The following is a 16,826-nucleotide window of genomic DNA, read 5'->3' on the forward strand; positions in this document are numbered from 1 at the left end:
TTTGCGGATAGTAGCTCTAACAGAGCATCTGCGGGGAAGGCCGACTAAGGCTCTTGCAGCCGCATTTTGCATGCATTGTAGTCGTGCTATTTCTCCTTTATTGGCGCCTAAGAGTAGGACATTGGCGTAGTCCAAGCGAGAGAGGATTGTTGCTTGGATAATGAGTTGGCGGACTTCAGCGCCGAAAAAGCCAAGTATCGGGCTGAGACTCCTAAACAGACCAACACAAGTGGCAGCCACCTTCTTAGTGTGAGCCTGATAACTGAGTGATGCGTCCATCCAGACTCCTAGATTTTTTACTAGGGACTTGGGAGGAGGAATAGGGCCTAGGGATGATGGCCACCAGTGCTCATTCCAGTGGCTGGTGTTTTTGCCAAGGAGCAGCACTTCCGTTTTCCCCGCGTTAAGCTGTAAATAGTTATCCGTCATCCATTGGGCCACTGCCGCAAGGCCATCCCTGAATCTAGTGGCCGAGATGGAGGGACCTTCCGTTAGGGTGATGGCCAGCTGGGTGTCATCAGCGTACGACACCAGCGTCAGACCCCCCTCCTTGGCGACTACTGCAAGAGGCTGCACGTAAAGGTTGAAAAGGGAGGGGCTCAACGCAGAGCCCTGAGGGACTCCCTGTGCAATGGGGTAGGGTTTGTATAGGAATGGTGGAGCTGACACCCGGAAGGATCTGTCCTCTAGGAAGGAACGGAGCCATGTCAGAGCAAGGCCAGAAACTCCAGTCATCTCCAGAAGATTAAGAAGGATGTCGTGGGATACCGTGTCAAAGGCTGCGCTGAGGTCCAGAAGAATCAGCGCAGCACTTTGACCGGAATCTAAGATCGTCCGGAGGTATTCGGAAGTAGCCAGGAGGGCAGACTCCATGCTGTGGCCCGATCTGAACCCATTTTGGGATGGGTCCAGGATGTTATTCTGGTCCATATGTTGGGACAGGACTCTATTTACATGGGCCTCTGCGAGTTTGGACAACCATGGGAGCAAAGATATTGGTCGGAAATTTTCCGGTTTAGATGGATCTAGAGTGGGTTTTTTGATAATGGGTGAAACACACGCTTGTTTCCAGGCTGTCGGAACACTGGCTGAGGAGAAGGAAAGATTGAGTATGGCAGTCATGGAAGGCAAGAAGAAATCGAGCGAGTCCATGAAGTGAGTAGGGCTCATAGGGTCCGCAGGGGAGCCTGATTTCACCTTTCTGCACAGTTTAGTAAGGTCATCAAGAGAAATATCGGGGATTTGAGTTAGAAGGGTACAGTTAGAGGTGAAGTTGGTAGGGTTAGTAGGATTGAGAGAGTGATGAGAGAATGTTTTATAGATATTTTGAACTTTCTCTATAAAGTACGTGGCGAGATCCTCACATTGTTGAGCAGACGAAATACTGGGGGAAGGTGACCTGGTGCTCTGAAGTTCTTGAACTAGTTTAAAAACTATTTTAGCAGGGTTAGGACTTGAATTGATTTTGTTCGCGTAAAAATCTGCGCGTGCCATACGAATAGCTTTATGATACAATTTTTGTTTTGAAATATAGTTGATTTTGTCCTCACTGTTAAATTCTCTTCTCCAAAGCCATTCGGCTTTTTTACAGTCCTTGCGCATGGCTTTAAGGGTGTCATTGTACCAGGGGTTGGAGGGTGAGGTACGCCCTTTGGTCCATTTAGCTGGAATGAGAGCGTCTAGACCTCCCGTAATCCAGTCAGTGAAAGCGCTATAGGTCGTATCAATGTCCTGGTTGGCCCCCTGATGGAATTCACCAAGGGTGGCATGGAAGTCACTAGTGGATAGCTTGTGCCAAGGTCTTTTAAGGCGGCGGGTTGGTTCAGTTTTATGCGCTCGACCATTGACTAATACATTCAGTTTAATAAGGTAGTGGTCCGTCCATCCCATTGGTATAGGTGTTTCTGTTATGACCTCCTGAATGTTGGTAAAAACCGGATCTAAGGTATGTCCGGCTATATGAGTTGGGGCCTGAATTAGGGAACTAAGTTGTAGGGCAGAGAGATCTGCAAGAAGATTTGTCTTCAGTGATTGGCCACACTGCGCGTGCTGGAATCATGCCAGCAGGACAACAACAACAGTAAGTGAAAGTGGAAGTGGTCTGATGACTCATAGTAGTAGTGAGCGCGTGTGACTGTGTTATTGCTGCTTGTCGGACTCGTCGTGACCAGACGTGGGTTGGTGTGTGTTGTGTACACTCACTGCCTGCGGCCTGCCACTGGACTCGGACGGACCGCCTGCCTGGACGGGACCTCTAGTGTGTGAGACGTGAGACGCATCCCCCCCACCCACACCACGTAAGTTAACTTTTATGACCAGAGTTTCCACGTTCTGCGCGGTGTGAGTCACGGGCTGCGGTATTCTGTAGCCTACATTTGGATAAAGTGTCGGACACCCGTCACGAAGACTTTGAATTGAAACCAATCCATTTTACCTGTGAAACAACGTTCAACTTTCCCAGCCCCAGGCTCAGAACATTCCCTCCGGCCTGTCCTGGCGAGAAGAGATGTGAGGGGTCGCGGGTCGTGTTATTATAGTGGCATCGGCACAATCATCAAGGCTCTCTGGGCCCTACGTCCGTCTTCGATCGATCACAGTAATAACTCTGATGCTATCAGTATCACTCACATTACGTATACCGGATTACTACTACCAAGTGGAGTGAGCGGTGTTGCCGCGTGCAGGCCCGGTGGCAGTTGTACACAGCACATGCTGGTGCAGTGCAATCTGCCGCGGGAGGGGGACAGAGGAAGGCAGACAGGGGCTGAGAAAATATCCCATTGCCACTTACTCGGTAGTACTATTCCATCTGACTTGCAATCTAATTCAGCACACAATTTCGATGATAGCGCTGACACTGTGGTGGGGACCCTGGGCACGTAACCTGAGAATGCTGGGTGCTACTAACCGCCTTATTCATACCTATGTCCCTCATACATGCACTTTCCGAAGTCATCAACCCTGGGTACATAGCGTGCTAAATTTCAGCAATGGCAGATGTGAAGAGTGGGGGTGGGTAGCCAAGCCGGGTGGCCTATTAATTTGTTTTCTTAAAATGATCATTAATTCATCATCCTATCAAAATGTATGAATCGGTTTGCAATCCCATGAGTGATTCGCCTGGCGATCTGCCTCTGTCTCACTGCCACTCCACACCATGTTTCTTATGAGGCTTTGTTTAGACTCTGCCATTATGTGTTACCAGAGATATTTTGCACTAACCATCTATCATGGCAATGTTGTACTGTAAAATGTAAAACTTCAATAAACGGATTGAAAAAAAATCACTAAGTCGGATGCAATAAATGAAGTGAGATTACACCGTGTAAAGGAAATATCACCCTGGTTTGGTTTGTGTGAGGCCCGTGATAGAGCTGGAATTAGCCCGAGGCTTCTGCTCGGCCGGCGGTGTGTGCCAGGCTGCCTGCCAATGATCTGCCCACCTGCCAGCCTCTCCTGCTCGAAACCTCAGAGGAGCCCCAACCCCACCGTCTCCACGTAGAAAGGGTGCTCTTGAACCTTCACGTAACTCACGCTGTCTTTACCAGTGAGTTGCCTCCTTAAAGGACAATGAATGTAATTTCTGGCTTTGCTTAATACTTCCTTTCTGCCTCCATGAGTGAGCCTTTTTGATGTGTGGTGACTGGTGAGGAGAAATGGAAGGTTGAGGGAGGCAGTGGTGTAAATTCCAATCCCCCGCTGCACCATCATGGTGGAATCCGGCTCGGCATTTATTTATGCGATTTTATATAGCGCGGACAGTGCGGACTTTACCCGAAGGTATCAGAGCGCTTCACAATAGGAAAAGTATGATACATGAGGAGAAAAATACAAGTGAACAAATCACAAAAGCAAACGTTAAGTTACATGAGACAAAAGTGAGAATAGTCAGCAACCAAAATACGAGAGGTAGCAATCAGTACATTACAGGAGGAAAAGGTGATGTGTGCAGGTTACAAAAGCAGGTGTACAAAGTAATACTGCAATAAATGGCAGGCACTCCAGCACAAGAACAAACGTTGCGTAGGCAATGGTGTGCCGTGCAGTATTGTATTAATATCTATGTATATTATCATGTGGAAAGGAATGTTCCCGAACTAACACCAAGGACTCCAATCTTCCCAGAGCATTGGTTTGCAGAGACTATTTTCCGAGTGTTAGGTTGTGCTTTTATTTCCTTCACGTTCCCCTTATCGATCCCTTTACACATTATTTCCGTCTCTCTCCTGTTTCTCTCGCGTAGCAGCTTCAAGGAGTTTCCACTCTGTAACTTCAGTCGCTCTGGTCATTGTTTTGACCGCCATGTTGCTGTTCCCTTTCTAAAGGGGGGGGGGGGGGGGGGGGGGGGGTTCCTGAACACTACGTTCACAGTCTGTCTGACTCACTACATCTGGGACATAAGCACCCAGGCAGGGTATATCTTACTTAGAGAGTCTGCGCTGCGCATATAATTGATGCATGATGTTATATTGTATTCAATTAAATTGCATGTGTAGAGCTCACCCTCTGTACTCTTATGTATCTTCGACCACTCATGGTTTGACATGGGTTTGTCCAGCACCTCCTCCCACTTTGTCTGCAACAAAAGCTCCCGTGGGGAGGAACAGTGGTGGAAAGAAAAATCAGCATGCAGAATGATCTTGAAGTCTGTTATGAAGCTCGGTTGTTATACTGAATAAGCAGCTACCTAGTATGTTATATGACAGCTCTTTAATAATGTAATACCTGCACTTTCACAATTGCTTTATTAACCTTCCTGCTTTCTCAAATTTGCTTGGAAATGCTCAATTTTTCCACTATTTTTTCAAAATTTTCTCCTTAGGGGGTTCGGGCTCGCTCGCTACGCCCGCTCGCTACGGTGCAGTATGATTATCAGTTTCCGCGCACCACTTTCAAATGTCACCAGCCACCACTGGAACTGGCATTGGGTTGTGTTAGGCGTGGCCTGCTGGCAGTTGTTGTTTCTTCCGGGGTTGAGTGTGAGGAGGGTGGCTGGCTCGTAGAGGTGTATGGTGGGAGATCCAGGGTCCCTGGTGCTGGTCGCGGTCGGGCGCAGACGTGCTTGCCTTTAGCGTAACTTTAGCGCACTAGCAGTGTTACCACACAGCGGCCGCCATTAAATAGGGGAGGGATAAGAGGCTGGAAGTGGGGGAGGGGCCGCAGGGACAGCAGCGGCGGGAACTAGCAAAAGGAAAAATTGAGCTAGAAAGAATAATAAGGAGGAAGAAAAACAAAGTTAAAATAAATAAATAAAGCAGGAGAACAAGTAACGGCTAAGAGCTGTAGGCTAGGGGCAGGACGTGGAGGAGGCTGAGGCAGGCAGGATCAGGCAACAGAGCAGGCAGCTGGCGCAAACCTCACCATGAGGAAGTTTGAGGACTGAAGAGCGGTGACGGCACAGCGGAGCTGCTGGGGAGAGAGTCGACCCAGACCAGAGGTCAAGGTCTTACGCACAAGAATGTAGCTATAACAGAGAGTGAAAGCATTCACAATTGTAATTTCTGTTGAACTTGCAGCTGACCAAAGATATGGTCTCCAGCCATGAGTCATGACCCCCAATAGCGCATCCCCACATTGATCCGTAACAAAACTATAGCTAGGCAACATCGTGGAGAGAAGCTTTGATGTGCTTTTCAGATGCCTGGGCATGTCAGAGTGGAGATTGCTATACTTCCACCCCATGGTCTGCAAAATCATCTTAGTATGTGCCATTCTCCACAACATTTGTGTATGGACAAAGGTCAAGTGGGACATGGACCAAGCTGAGCAGTACCCAATGGAGGAGTATGAGTATGAAGGAGAGATCCAAAATACAGTGGCTGGTAATCAGTGATGCACCCACATTGTAGAGAATTTCTTCTCTTAAAGTACATGTACTATGATGGACAGAATGTCCAAACATAATAGGAAGTTTCAACATGAGAATAAATGTTTGAATATTTTATTTGTTTTGGCGTTTATGTCACTCACCCACATCTTGTCAAATAGAAGTATGCCTCAAATTGTAATAATCATGTCATCAGACCTTTTGAGCAACATGGGGCCATGTGTCTCGCCTATCAATTGACAATAAATGCAGCAGGAAGACACCTTTACCCAATTCCTCACCTATCAATTGCACAGATACAGAAATGCAATGTGAAGCAATGTGCTGCATTAAAGGTACAGGCCAGGCATGACACATTTGCTATTCCAAATTGATCATTACTCTCCACTTGCACTTGAGCAGTGCAGGGCTGCACAGCTAGCAGTCTTATATATATAATTGTTTATTTCAGGCACTGCCCATGAAACACATCAAATCCACAGATACATACATTTTGAATACTTAAAAAGGAATCAGACAATGTAGGAGCTTGATACAGCAGAATATAAAAATCATATTAAAAAGCAGTTATAAAGAACATTCAATCTAATAAAAGAGATAAAAAGGCCAGGCCTAAGATTGTAACTATTTCTGCAGTTTGTTTATGGGCCTTCTGGGCGTTCTTAAGAAAATCGAGTAATCGTGACTAGGAAAAGTGTGCAAAATAGCAATCATTAGGGAAATAAAAGGGGCATAATAAACAGGGTATGTGTGTACAACATCTCATATAAACTTAATATTTATAAAAATGGTAAAACGGTTCACTGTCAAGATTCAAGTTTGCCAATTGCCTTTTTCCTTAACGCCCAAGAAATGTACAGGTACTTGGAAACTGCGAAGGCTAAGAGATCTCTAGTGTCACTTTTGAAAAGTCTCTCCGCTTTCAATAGTGCCTTACACCTAGATTTTTTACATGCAGACACCAGCCATTTTTTGCGGACATTACTATATGCTGGACAGCATAACATTAAATGGGACTCTGTTTCCACTATACACTGGCAGTTTGGGCAACGATCCGCTTGTGATATAGCATTGGCCCATTTGGATGTCTGCACTCTCAAAGGCAAAACCCCACATCTATATTGCACATACAGACATTTTAGTTGGTGGAGGAACATGTTGTTCAAATAGGGTTCAAACCTAGGCGTGCTTTTTTGGTTCAAATATTTACCAGTGACAGGATTGGTCGGATGGGTTTCCCAAATTTGGGATAGGACTGCCGCCCAATAAGACGCTTTTATATTTTTGGCCATCACCTTTTACTATTGTTTCCAGGGCGGTCCATAAATCCCTCATTCCTATTCTATGCGAAAGATCTTTAATGTGTTTCAGCCACGGTGTTCTCAGATTTCTATCAAGAGTCATAAGATCTTTCACACACTCTCTAAAGGCTGCCAATTCATTTGTTAACAACAATCTGACCCAAAATAAAAGGGGTTTTAAGACCACTATTAGATGAATAGGATTGAGAGCCAGGTCTAAGAGAAGGGGTGTAGTCGTAGAGCTTAGGGGGAGCTTAAAAAGTGTTTTGATGAACCTATTTTCGATTTTTGTAAGGCTCTCACTGTCGGTGTAAAACATATCGCGGCTCTATATATTAATGAGGCTACAGCTGAGGAGTTGTATACAAAGATAACCGGAGAGACGGCTTCGCTAGATGCTGCTCTAAACTGCTTCACTATAGCGAAGGCTTTCTGGAGTAGGGTGGTTTTACTTTTTCCCAACTGGGGGCCCCATGCCTGGGTGTCACTTAGCCTTACCCCTAGATAGTCGAAGTGATGGACTACCTCTAATGGACACCCCTCAACTGCCACAGTACCTCTGTACACTTTGTGTGGGTTGATCATCATGACTTTAGATTTAGACACATTTTGCTCCAGGCCCTTTTCTCCGCAAAAGGTAACAAAAGCGTTTAATTCTCATTAGAGACCCATGGGGTCTGACTGGAGACTAGCAGTCTTGATATTTTGTGCAACAACACATTGGTAAATAGATGGTACTTAGTGAATTTAGGAACACAAATCACCAATAACAGTATCTGAGAACAACCTAACATTGTAGTGTGTCTCAATAACTTGTTAACATGCAGATTTACAGTACTTTGTTGTAAGTAATGTTGTAGCAAATTCCATCAGAGATAATGAGGGACATTTTTAATGGACAAAGACCTAGTGTAATGCAAACGTGTAAAAGCTGTCACTTGTCAAAAATGCATACATGCATGTGTGACTTAACATAAAACACTGCAGCTGTGAACAATTACCTGCCTACATTATCACATATACCACATCATGCTACAGTAGATAAATGACACATTTGCCATGCATTGCTCAGCAATCCAAAGAGGAACAAAGGCCTGTAAAATATACAATATGAGCAGATGACATTGAACAGTGAGTAAATAGCCACAGTAGTATAGCTTTGGATAACTTATATGCCAACATCAGAACACCTGAAGAATACTGAGATGTCAAGAGTGTGATTGAAATTGCTTAAAAAGGCAGACAAAACTACTGTATGTGCATACATACTAACTCATTGCACATGGTTAGATGGCGGGATTATGATGCGAACTTCCCTTTGCATGACAAGAATTGTGTACTTCTGACCTGAGTGTACAAGTGCATAGTTGAATGGATAACAAATCTTGTACCCATACAAAAGTTGAGTGTGTACCATTACATATGCCTAGGTCAGGGAGTGATGTATCCTTGGACCAGGAGGCAAACACAACAGCCTGCCCTCAGAGTAGATTTACTGCCACTAACGTTGACAGGAGTAAGAAAGTGATCATGTGTGAATGGCAGCATCATGTTAATTGAAATTCACTAATTAAACTGACTATTTAACCATGTTTCACGGCACTGATCACTAATGGCTGACTCACCTACTTGAAAGGTATGTTGCTGTGTGACACACTCACCCCAGACCGACAAGAACATTACTGAACATTCTTTGCATGATATCACCATGTGCAGAACACAGGTACCTGTGCAAGACATACACAACAGAAAGTCAGCATGTGCATCAGTGTGCACATCCAGAGATTGTGAGTGATGAGTGTGTTCAACTACAGACCCTCTGCCACAGTCCAAAGTGAGTGTAGTACCAAAGAAAGTGTGATGGCTGAGTTTTTAATCGCTTCAAGGGTTAATTTGACTAGAATTCTAAATAATGTTTATGCTAATAGTGTAGGACTGTGAGGAGCACATAGCGGACCCAAAATAACTTTTTTGTCCTCCTGTGTTTTTCTTTGTTTTTTCTTTTCTTCTTTGAGCTCCATTCTTATTTGCTTCTTTAGATTTTATTTATATGTTTACAATTCCTATATAAATTGCACTGTGCCAAACTAGGTTCTGGATGATGTATATTTAGTTTTTACTTTTATGGCCTCTTGGCCCAATTAAGTTTATGAATTTGAAAATTTGACTGAGTCTGTGTCCTGCACTTTATGATGTTGGTTTCTATCTAACATACGTGGATGACAGTATAGTGCCGGTGCCTGGATTGGCTACCTAGGCCCAACACAAACACCCTTGCACCATGGTGCAAGTATCTCTGTGTTTTATCTAGGCTGCCTGAAAACGCACCAGTGCAGGGTGAAATGACAGGAATGCCCCGTAGAGGATGAATACCGTGGAATCCTGCCCTTTAACTCTGATGTAGGGCAGCGCAACAAGGTGAATTTCTACGATGGCCTACGCCAACTGACCATGAATTGAGCCTTATGACCACAGAAAATTCACACATCATAAAAGATGTAACATCTCAAGTATAAAAAGAGGAGCAGGGAAAGTGAGACCAAGGTGTGTTTTCCTGCATTGCACTATTACCTAAAGTGTATCCCAGTCAATATGCTACTTGTGTGGGTCACAACCCACGCATCGACCCATTGAGTGGATCATCAGCCGCACATTTGTGACAATGCTTTGATAAATCATTGTGGCTAGTGCGTTAATCACACATTGCTAATTTCTGTATCGATGCATCTGAAAAAAACGATGCATTTGTTAAAAACGGGTGAGATGCATCCAGGAACTGATGCATTGGGTGTGGCGGGCTACAAACTAGGAAGTGTGAAGTTACTTTCCCTTTCGCTTATTCTCTGTTAGTCTGTGCAAGGAGGTTGTTTGAGAGTATCTGAGAGTATAGTTTGCGTTTTGATATTGTTAATGTGTGTTGCGTCCATATTTTGTCTTTGTACCATTCATATATTGTCCTGTGTCATAGATTTGTATTGTTTTTTGTCATTGTACTGTCAGGTGCAGATCTTGCTGGCTTTTGTCAGTTGGGGTAGTTATAGTCTGCTGGGGGTCATTTTAGGATAGTTTTTTTTAGTATTTTTTGGGTAGGGTAGGGAATAAAACTGGTAGGAGGTGCAATTTTTCTGAGCCAGAGTTGGGAGTGCTCATGTGGCTCATTGCCCACTACCTCCCTAGGATGCTTGCGGCTGGTGGCAAGGTTAGCCAGGGCTACCCTGCAAAGGACAAGAAGGACCGATGATGGGAGCAGGTGCACTGGCACCATGAACAAACGTTCAAAGCTGGACAGACAACCCACCAAACAAAGCACCAATCGGAGAACGTCATCTAAATGGAGCCCGATGTGATCGACATCCTGGGAATTGGGAATGGTGGACCTGTCGGTATGTATGTATGTATGTTCTGTCTGCATATTGTGATGTACCTATATCCGGAATACAAAACATAAACATTGATTGCGCTTCATTTGTGTTTATCTAAAGTATAGCAATGTGTATATCAGTATAAATATATATGAGGATATGATGCAAAATGAGGGAACTTAGGCCCTCATTGATGTGCTTTTGGCTTAGGCTAGCACAGCAACTAGCTACTGTGCTGTGGGAGGCTGAAGTGTGAGGGGAGAAATGCACAATATTTATCCAAGATGGTGCATTACTGGCCCTTCAGCCTGCACTGAAGCCATTTCGGCATACTAGGGCCAAAGCATGCACCTTTGCCCCATGGTGCAAGGGTTCCTGTGTTGTTGCAAGAATTGTGTATGTGCTGGAAGGGCAACTCCCTGCACAGAAACAATTCTTTGACGTTTCTCCTCTTTCCATGGGAAAGAGGAGAAAACAAGGAGAAATTAAGTCATGACTCCTTGTTCTGTCTCCCCTGCGGAGCCATAAGGGCTTTGCAAAGCCCCAGGTCTACATGGTTTTGTAAAGCTGGCAAAGCGTCAATATACATGGGTGTTGCGTTGGTACAGCCATGACAAGGCCCATGGAATGCCTCCCTAGTGCAGAGTAATGCAAAGCTTCTCTTTGTGCTGCCTTGCCTTACTCGATATTTATGAGGCCATTCTACGCCACCCAAAGTGGCTTTGTGTGACCTCATATATATGATTTATTGATTAGCACCGCTGGAGCATCACTAAAAGTGACACTAATGCAGTGCAAGGGGCTCATTATTAAGCCCTTAGTCACTCCCAGGGAAAATCATGTCACCCATGTGTCAAGGCACACTGAACTCTGCCATTATGCTGCCCAGCATTACTCATGCAATCACATCCTTTGACGCATGCTTCAAGCATGTCATGACGGGTACATCTGAAGTCTAGCATTCAGCCTGCTCAGGCATGCAAACAGACTAGATGCATGCAATGATCAGGTCATATTGTTATATGTGTGTTTCTGCAGTTGTGTACTTCTGGAGGCCTGGGATATAATGGTGTATGTAATAAAGATGTTAGCATGTGTTAAAGCAATATTTACAATGCTATGTCCCCTTTCATGTCTCCAAGGTGGACGTTTTCCATTCTCAAGGGGAGAAGTGGAATCCTTCTAGGACCTCAATGCAACCAGGAAGTGTAATTCGTACATGTATGTATCATTATGATGTCTGTGTATGATCTATGAAGAAATTATCAATTGTGATGTGTGGTGGCAGGAAACCCTCAGCTATAATGAGCTGTCAGTCTGTGCCCACAGTTTGTTTAGGACAGCTCATGGACTACGAATTTTGAGACTGTGTGGTGTATGAAAGCAGGTCCACAGGAAGTACACATATTTTAATATGTACTTAGATTGGCACATCTATAGTCGTGTTGCTTTGGGCACAGTGAGCATCATATGGCACACACTCTCCATGTGTTCCACACAGAAACATTACCTGGTACAACAAATGGCATAAACCATAAGCTCTGAAATCAATGAATGTCAAGTCAAGTCAATAATCTTTATTCAGATATTTCATTATCCATAAAAGTACAATTATACACACATAATCATGTACATGGTCATTAATGATAAAAAATCGACATTAAAATTAAGATAAAACGTTTTTAAATTTTCCATTTCATTGGCAACAGCAGCGATACTTGAATGGCAGTGTGCAAAGTGCGTTATTTCCCAAGAGGTCACCAACTCTCAGATATATTACTATATAGCAGCATCAAGTAAAGTGCCAAAGTGCAAAGATCCCATTTGAGGTAGCAGCAAAACATACAAAATGCATGTTTTCCCATAGCAGCAGCTAAAGGAGCAGGTTTCTAGGGCTCGTATGGATTACACTTAGCAGCATTGTGTAAAGTGCAGGAAGTATAAAAGTGCATAGTTCCTGTTTAGAGTAACATAAAAATAAGGTGAGAAATGCACGGTTTCCCATAGCAACAGCTGAGAGAGCAAATTACTAAAACTCATATAAGTTTCAATTTGCAACATTAAGTAAAGTGCGGCTGTGCAGTGGTGCAAAATACAGAAAGTGCAAAAAACCTCTAAATGCATGAAATACAACCTAGTCTAACAGACATCAGTTCATAGAGGAACAAGAGCGGATAGCAATTTTTTAAAAAGTGCACACACGATATATAATGTTATCATCGTTAAGCTGGAAAATAGTTTTATAGGCTACTTTAAAATCCTTTATGCCCTTAGCTCTCAAAAACGGTATCAGCAGCTGCATACCATATTTTTGATAAAAGGAGTAAAAGAACAGAAAATGTGGTATGGATTGTTTTCCTGGGTTCCCACATGGACAAGCTAAGTTCTCAAAATTTGGTTGATAGCCTATAGGGAAACACAGTAATTATTGTATAGATCCTGATCTTAATCGAAAAAGAAGACTGCGCTCTCAACAGGTAATGTCTTTTAGGAGATAACTAACAGGTAAACACGAAGTCGGTTCGACGTCACCTTTCGTTAGGATATACTGTTTCACAGTGACTTTGGCTGATTCCCGATTATATCTAGCTTCCCCATAATATTTATATAGAGTTTTACGGATGATCTTCCCATCAATTTCATCTAATTCATTGGGGTTATCAAAGATGTGCTTGAGTTTAACAGCAGTCAGGCTAGCCCGTACTTGTTCAAGCCAGGGAATTCTAATGCCCTGGTCACATTTTAGGCAGTCAACCAGAATTTCCCTGGTCAAGGAGGCTTCGGGGTTTTTCCAAACCTTTAGCCAAAACATGGCTGGACGGGATCTGATATAGTCCTCCAAATAAGACAGTTTTAACTCATTATGGCTTGCAAAGGTAGGCGATGAGATTGGTATTCCCAGAAGCCTTCTGCAAAATCTGTTTTCCTCCACCTGTTCATTTTTTAAGTTTGTATATCCCCAGATTTCAGCCCCTTAGGTCATAATTGGTACACATTGTGTCCTGTAGATTTTCAGTAATGACAGTACCACCTCTATACTTTTTGGTTTAGGGAGGTTCAGTACTGAGTTTATAGCTTTTATGAACTTAAACCGTCCATAGGCCAAATGTGGGGTCCATGAACCGCTATACGTAAATTGTATGCCCAAATAGGGAAAAGTGCGAGTGCATAACAGGGAGTCTTGTTCCAGAGTAATCCTATTAATGGGGCGTTTATTAGGGCCACAACACATTAAAAAGGATTTTTTTAAATTGGTACAAAGATCCAAACTATACATAAAATCTGCAAATCCCCTGACTAAAATTCTCAGGGCTTTTGGTGTACGACCCATTAAAACAGCATCATTTGCATATAGTAAAGTGGGCAATTTAGTGCCATTTATTATGGGGGCGTCGGGAGTTTGATTAGATAAAACATTATGGAGTTCATTAATGTATAAAATGAATAAAAGTGGGGCAAGAACGCACCCTTGCCTAAAACCTCTACCGACCGCTATATCTCCTGACACTGCTCCGTCCATACTAATCCTTACTCAGGCTTTTAAATCTCTATGCAGGTAGACTACAAAATGTACAAAATCTTTTTCTAGACCATAATCCAGAAGACGTTGCCAAAGCCTTAATCTATTAACAAAATCAAAGGCGGACGAGAGGTCCATAAATGCCAGGTAAAGTGGACTGTGTCGAGCGATGGTATACTTTCCTAATATTAAATTGAGGCTCAGACACTGTTCCACTGTGCCTAAATGGCTTCGAAACCCCAAATGGCATTTGTTCAGTATGTTTGCATCCTCTGCCCATGCCCTGATCTTGTTAAATAAAACTCTCCCCAATATTTTGAGGGTGTTATCGATTAATGAAAGGGGCCTATAGCAACTAGGGTCGGATCTAGATCCTTTTTTAAAAATTGAGAGGATTACAGAGGTTGATCAAGTACAGGGGATTTTGGTTGTAGTTAAATTATTAAAAATATTTAATAACAGAGGTGCCCAGAACTCCGGCTCTAATTTTATAAGGTCAATGGGTAACCCGTCTGGGCCTGGGGCTTTATTTCCCGCACTCTGAGATATTGCCTCCTCAACCTCACTTAAAGGCATTTTAATTTGAGCGGACGGGAGGTTTTCCAGGGTATCATCACAATATGGCGGGGACGCATATATTTTTGAGAAATGGACAACCCATGGTTCGCTGGTGATATTACAATCAAGAGGGGTGGATGGATTCCCAAAAACTCTCAAAGACTTGGTGGCCGACCAAAACATATTTGTATTATTAATTTTGGCAGCACAGGCCAAATTGTTCCAATATTCCTTTAAGGCCGTGTCACGCCTAAATTTTATTTCCCTTTTATAGTGAGACCTTAGTGTACGAATAAGGGTGAGATCTCTAGGTTGGGCCGATAAAGCTGCTCTCAGCTCCCTATTGGCTCTGGAACAGGTATTGTCAAACCATTAGGGTCGGATTTATGTGCGGCCACTGGTCTTGAGATCAGATTTTTAATGCCTTCGTATAATTCAATGAAGGCATAGACTGCCTCGGGATTAGGGTCTGCCAAAGTAAGGCAAGCCTCACATAGAGAGGGATATGTTTTTACCATCTTCATAAAAATCTCCCTGTAATCCATGCCCCTCCATTTGACTCTCAAGGTGTCAGTTGAAAGATGTAAATTACCCGCTCCCAGTTCTCTTATAAAATTAGAACGCCGTGCCCACTTTAACAGCACAATAATAGGATTATGATCTCCAAAGGTGGACGGTCTTACCTCCGCCTGAAAAAATAGTCTTGTAGTGAGGGGGTTATAAAGACATATTCTATGATAGAGGCTCGTCCTAGGCCTCTATACGTGGGGAGTGGATTAGCAATAATATTTGTTGGGGCGATGTCCATCACATTTATAAGGCTGGAATTTGATAAGTGATCTAATAGCTCATGTCCTCTCTTACATGGGTTGTATGGGATTAACTGGGGGGAGTTCCCATTGAACCCCTTTCCTACCTTGGCATTGAAGTCTCCCCCCAGACATATCCCCGCCAATTTATACTTTCCCAATAAGTTGTCTCGGTCCTGGATGAAATTAAAAAGTTGTACAAAATTAGGATTAGGTATGGTTAAAACATCATTATTATAAAAATTAATAAAACAAATTGGGGCACCCCGTGTGTAGATTAAGGCTTGAGAATTAATGTTCCCAGTAGGGATTGATTTGGTTCTGCCACCTGAGGCGATACTGGTATATATCTCATTGTGAGTACTGTTGCATTGTGTGTACCCACATAGATGGCACTTGACTCAGTTTTCCAGGTTCAAGTAGGGGATGTCTATGTAGTGACAACATATTGCCAATATATCTATCCCAGTTGCTGGTATTGTTCTTTTCATGAACATCTGATTGTGTTACAACGTCAGAATATTTCTCTCAGACGTCATGTACATGTCCACCACGGGCTTTCATCCCGATTGTGTGGAGGGAAGTTACTTACAGGTAGGCTGGAGGGCGGCGGTTAGTCTCCTCCCCACTTTTTAAACTAATATAAACCCATGCAGAGTGGAGCACGCAGCGGACGAGTGTAAGGTGGGGGCACTGCTCTATTGTGAATCTGCCTATCTGCGCTAGTTTTTGACGCCGCATTCGCCATTTCTGCTTGTTTTTACACTGTTACTGCCAATTCTGGGTTCCACACTGTTTTAACAAAAACTCGGGAAACACTACTAAAATCAGTGGACACAGGGAGTACCTGATTCACGAGGACTCCCCAAGCTTGCTCCGGCTTCTCCCCCGGTCCACCACAGGCTTTCATCCCGATTGTGTGGAGGGAAGTTACTTACGGGTAGGCTGGAGGACAGCGTTTAGTCTCCTCCCCACTTTTTTAAACTAATATAAACCCATGCAGAGCGGAGCGCGCAGAGGGCGCACCGGTGGCGCGCCGAAGGCACGCCAAAGGCAAGCCCGTCTGCGCCCGTCCGCAGCCGACCGGGGCCAAGGGCCACAACCCGTGCCCCTTTAACCTCAGCACCAAGGACCTATAGCTCTAGGAAGCTTCGCAAACTAGGTACCACATCTCCAACACCCTGCCATCACTCCTGGAACCCTGTAGTCCCCCAGACCACCTGTACACAGTGTGGTTTTCAGTTTATATGTGCACTGTCAAATAACACCACTAGAAACCAGCACAAGATGTGTCTCCTAAACTGCAGGTCACTCGTAAAACACTCTCTGGAAATCCACCTACTCACAGAAGAGCTTACTCCAGACATCCTATATCTAACAGAGACATGGCTCAACAATGAATCTGAACCAGATCTGGTTCAGGCCTTCCCCCAAGGCTATCAAATATCC

The sequence above is a fragment of the Lissotriton vulgaris genome, chromosome 10 (assembly GCF_964263255.1).
Source record: "Lissotriton vulgaris chromosome 10, aLisVul1.2, whole genome shotgun sequence".
Classification (NCBI taxonomy): Eukaryota; Metazoa; Chordata; class Amphibia; order Caudata; family Salamandridae; genus Lissotriton; species Lissotriton vulgaris.